Genomic DNA, 5,581 nt, shown 5'->3' on the forward strand with positions numbered 1-5,581 from the left:
CCAGTGAGGAACCCCTCACTAGGCCTTTAACGCCCACACCCTAGAGAAGCTGGCGTTGAACGCCAGCAAGGATACCTCTGATGGGCGTTCAACACCCAAGTTGACAGAGGGACTGGCGTTTAATGCCAGTAAGGGTGGACAGCAAGGGCGTTCAACGCCTGATAAGCTAACAGAGCTGGCGTTAAACGCCAGTAAAAGCACACCCTTTGAGTGCTCAATACCCACTCAAGAAACCCTTATCCCAGAACCAAAGGAAGGCAAGACTCATGTAAAGACCATAGAGGTTCCTTTGAATGCACTCCTACAGTACATAAGTTCTGATGAATACTCATCCTTGGATGAGATTAAGACACTAGGAAAGAACAAGTTGCTCGATACCTAGGAGCTCTTATGAAGCTAAATGCCAAGTTATTTGGTACAAAGCCATTGGAGGAAGAACCTCCACTGCTTACTAAAGAACTCCATGCTTTGGTTTAGTAGAGGCTACCTCAGTAGTAGAGGCTACCTCAGAAGCTTCCAGATCCTGGACGCTTTCTGATCCCTTGCACCATAGGCACCATGACCTTTGAGAAGGCCCTGTGTGACCTAGGATCAAGTATCAACCTCATGTCGCTCTTTGTAATGGAGAAGCTGGGAATGCTTGAGGTACAAGCTGCAAACATCTCACTAGAGATGGCAGACAAGACAATGAAGAGGCCATATGGCTTAGTAGAGGATGTCCTGGTGAAAGTTGAAAACCACTACATCCCTGCAAACTTCATAGTCTTGGACATAAGAGAGGATGAGGATGACAGAGTCATCCTTGGAAGACCTTTCCTAGCCACTGCCAATGCTATCATTGATGTGGCTAAGGGAGAATTGACTCTACAACTAGGGGATGATCACATCTTGTTTAAGATGCCTCATCCTAATTCTCCCTTAAATAAAAGAGAGATAACTGTGCAACACCTAGTGTTTCAATACTCTCTTTCTGTGCAGAGCATTACAGAGCCCTCAGACATCAATTCTAAGTTTGGTGTTGGACAGCCATCAATAAGCTCTAGCACAAAGGTACTAGAAAGAAAGTACCTAAAGGCTGGAAGGACAAGAAAGTCCCAACTGAAGGCCTCTCACCTGGCATGAGAGTTGTCTTCACCAAGAAGCCAGTCTTACCACACACAGTGAGTCGTATCCTGTCTTTAGAGCATGTAGAGCTCATTCATGAGAAGATAGGAAGAAAGTTCACTGTCAGGGGCAAAAATCTGAGCCCATACTCACCTCCGTAAGGAGTTAACCGTCAAGCTAATGATGTTAAAGAAGCGCTTGTTGGGAGGCAACCCAACCTTAATTAATTATTTATTTTTATTTTTATTTTGTTTTGTTATTTTAGAGTCATGATCATGTGCATCATTCAGAAGAGAAACAAAATTCATAGAAGTGAAAACAGAACACTCTGGATGGAGTGTTATTGAAAGTTGAACGCCAGCCAGGGTATCCCTGCTGGGCATCCAACGCCCCAAATGGGCAGCATTGCTGGCGTTGAACACCAGCCAGGGAGCAGCCCTTGGGCGTTCAAACGCCAGTGCAAGAGAGCAGAGAATCTGGATTCCCTAACCTCTCAGGACCAGTGGGTCCCACAACATCTTCACCTACCCCACTTACTTTCACCCTTCCCCATACACACTTTCCTATAAACCCTAGCCCAATCACATCCATACCACTTCTCCACAATCATCATAACTCCCACCAACCCTCACCCACTTCAAAATCAAATTTCCCACCCAAAATCCCACCCATGACCGAACCCTACCCTACCCACTCCCTATAAATACCCGTCTTCGTACCCCTTCATACACACACCTCTCATACACTCATAAGCCCCACTGGCCGAGCCCTCTCTCTCCCTCTATCTCCTTCTATTTTCTTCTTCTTCTATTCCATTCTTCTTTTTTCTTTATTTTTGCTCAAGGATGAGCAAAGTTTTAAGTTTGGTGTTGAAAAAGCATAGCTTTTTTCTTTCCATTACCATTCATGGCACCCAAAGTTGGAGAATCCTCTAGAAAGAGGAAAGGAAAGGTAGTAGCCAACCCTTCTGAATTTTGGGAGATGGAGAGATTCATCACCAAAACTTATCAAGACCACTTCTATGAAGTAGTGGCAGAGAAAAAAGTGATCCCTAAGGTCCCTTTCAAGCTCAAGAAGAATGAGTATTCAAAAATTCGAAGAGAGATCCGGAGAAGAGGTTGGGAAGTCTTAACCAATCCCATTCAAGAGGTTGGGAAAAATGAGTATTCAAGATGCATGAGTTACTAAAAATCACGACACTAGTGTGAACCCAAATCCAAGGAATTGGAGCACCATGGTCCGAGGGAGAATCTTAGATTTCAGCCTGAAAAGTGTGAGATTGGCGTTCAACTTGCCTCTAATGTAAGGAGATCCTCATCTTTACACTAGGAGAGTCAACTTTGATCAAAGATTGGATCAAGTGCTCTCAGATATCTGTGTGGAAGGAGTACAGTGGAAAAGAGATTCCCAAGGCGAGCCCATTTAACTAAGAAGGCTTGGCCTAAAGCCCATGGCTAGAGGATGGTTGGAATTCATCCAAAGATCCATCATCTCCACTAGCAATCGGTCAGAAGTGACCATTGACAGAGCTATCATGATCCATCATATCATGATTGGAAGTGAGGTGGAAGTACATGAGGTGATCCCTTAAGAATTGTACAAGATAGCTGAGAAGCCTTCTACCAATGCAAGATTGGCATTTTCACACCTCATCTGTCATCTATGCAATTCAGTTGGAATTGTCATAAATGGAGACATCTCCATTGGGGAGGACAAGCCCATCATTAAGAAGAGGATGGAGCAAACTAGAGAGCATGCACAAGAGCCTGTGCATCCGCCTCAGCATGAGATCCCTGAAATGCCTCAAGGCTTAAGGGATGTACTTTCCTCCTCAAAGCTATTGGGATCAATGGCAAACTTCTCTTGGAAAACCGAGTACTAACATGGAGCAATTGAGGGTAGAGCATCAAGAGCACTCCATCACCCTCAATGAAATAAGAGAAGATCAAAGAGCCATTCAAGTATGAGGGAAGAACAACAAAGACAAAGGAGTGACATAGAAGAGATTAAGCATCATATTGGATCCGCAAGGAGGAGCACTAGCCGCCACCATTAAAGGTGGATTCATTCTCTTTTACCTCCTTTCCTGTTTTATTTTTCTGTTTTATGTTATGTTTTGTCCGTTCTCTTGTTCTTGTTGCATGATCATTTGCATTGATGTCTTAAAGTTGTAAAATGTTCCATATATCTCTCACCTTACTTAAAAGAAAATTTTTATTAAAAAGAATTGAGAGATACATGAATTTCAAGTTTATAATAAGAATAGTTTAATTATGTTGATGTGGTGGCATTTCTTTTTTTCTGAATGTATGATTAAACAGTGCATATTTGAAGTTGAAATTTTAGAATGTTGGCTCTTGAAAGAATGAGAAAAACGAAAAAAGTATTATTGGTAATCTGGAAAATCTAAATAAATTGATTCTTGAAGCAAGAAAAAGCAGCAAAAAGAAAAAGAAAAAGCTTGCATGCGAAAAAAATGGCGAAAAAGAAAGAAAAAAGAAAAAGCAAGCAAAAAAGCCAATAGCTCTTTAAACCAGAAGGCACGAGCAAAAAGCCAGTAACTCTTTAAACCAAAAGGCAAAGGTAAAAGGATCCAAGGCTTTGAGCATTAGTAGATAGGAGGGCCCAAAGGAATAAAATTCTGACCTAAGCGACTCAAACAAGCTGTCCTTAACCCTGTGCTTGTGGCGTGAATGTGTTAAGTGAAAAGTTTGAGACTGAGCGGTTAAAGTCGTGATCCAAAGCAAAAAGAGTGTGCTTAAGAACTCTGGACACCTTTATCTGGGAATTCTAGCAAAGCTGAATCACAATCCGAAAGGGTTCACCCAGTTAAAGTGTCTGTGGCATTTATGTGTCCGGTGGTAATACTAGAAAATAAAGTGCTTAGGGCCATGGCCAAGACTCTAAAAAGCTGTGTTCAAGAATAAAAAAGAACTTAACTAGGAGAGTCAATAATATCATCTGGATTCTAAGTTCCTAAAGATGCCAACATCTCTGAGTTTCAATGGATAGTGAGATGCCAAAACTATTCAGAAGTAAAAAGCTACTAAGTCCTGCTCATCTAATTGAAACTGAGCTTCATTGAAAACTTTGAAATTTACTGTATCTTAATTTTCTTTTTATCCTACTGTGTTTTTAGTTGCTTGGAAACAAGCAACAGTTTAAGTTTGGTGTTGTGATGAGAGGATATTTTATACGTTTTTTGACATCATTTTCATATAGTTTTTAGTATATTTTGTTTAGTTTTTATAGGTTTTAGTGTTAAATTCATATTTTTGGATTCTACTATGAGTTTTTGTGTTTTTGTACAATTTCAGGTATTTTCTGGCTAAAATTGAGGAGTTGGAGCAAAAGTCTGATTCAGAGACAGAGAAGACAGAGAAGATGCTGTATGGATCTGACCTCCTTGCACTCGGAACAACTTTTCGGGAGCTACAAAAATCCAAATGGAGCGTTCTCAACGGATTTCGAAAGAAACGGCTATGGAAATCTGACTTCCAGAGCTTTCTAGAAATGTATAATAATCCATACTTTGCTTCAGATTAGAAGGCCCAAAACTGGCGTCCAACGCCAGTCTCCTGCCCCTTTCCAGGCGTCCAGCATCCAGGGAGCAGAGCCCAGCGTCCAAACGTCTAGAGAGGACCCCCTAGCCAGCGTTTCAAACCATAAAGACCTCATGGCACATGGATCTCATGAAAGCTCAGCCCAAACACTCACCAAGTGGGCTCCAGAAGTAGATTTTAGCACTAAAAAGACTGTTTTACCCTTACTAGTCATTAGTTTAGTATTTAAGGGATTTGATTTATGTTATTCGAACATCTTTACCATCATTTAGGATATTTTTGTGCATCACTTTGTTTTTCACATCAGTATGAGTTTCTAAACCTCCTAGGTTGAGGGGAGGAGCCCTGCTGAGTCCTATGAATTAATAAAAGTATTACTATTTTTTTCGATCCGTGTTTGATTAATTCTAAGATGTATACTCGTTCTTCAACATGGTGAATAGGATGATCAGTGACAATCAGCTCTGTTCATCATACTAAAACGAAGGTGCCTGACAAATACCCGAGTCTACTTGGGTTCGTGTGAATACTTCAGTGGAAAGCACGAATTACCAGCTTGATTATACATCTCTCAGACGGCTAATCTATGACTTTGTTGGGGACTTTTCGAGACACCAATTCAGCCAATTTACGGGGAGATTAGGATCTTTGTCGTAGAGGCTAGAACCCTAAGATACAACATTCTCTGATCCAAAAGATCCGACCTTGTCTGTGGCGCTTTGAGTAGGATCATTAAGAAGAATATACTGTACGGGCTTCACCCTCAAGCAGACCGGATCCACACTAATCCTGGAGTTCAGATCCGGAGGAGTATTGACGACCTCTCAATAAACGCGTTGATCACATACAGCCTGTCATTGAAGAAATCATTCACATGCAAAGAAGACAGTAATACCAGAGTTAATTCAGAAAGA

The sequence above is a fragment of the Arachis ipaensis genome, chromosome B01, assembly GCF_000816755.2.
Source record: "Arachis ipaensis cultivar K30076 chromosome B01, Araip1.1, whole genome shotgun sequence".
Lineage (NCBI taxonomy): Eukaryota > Viridiplantae > Streptophyta > Magnoliopsida > Fabales > Fabaceae > Arachis > Arachis ipaensis.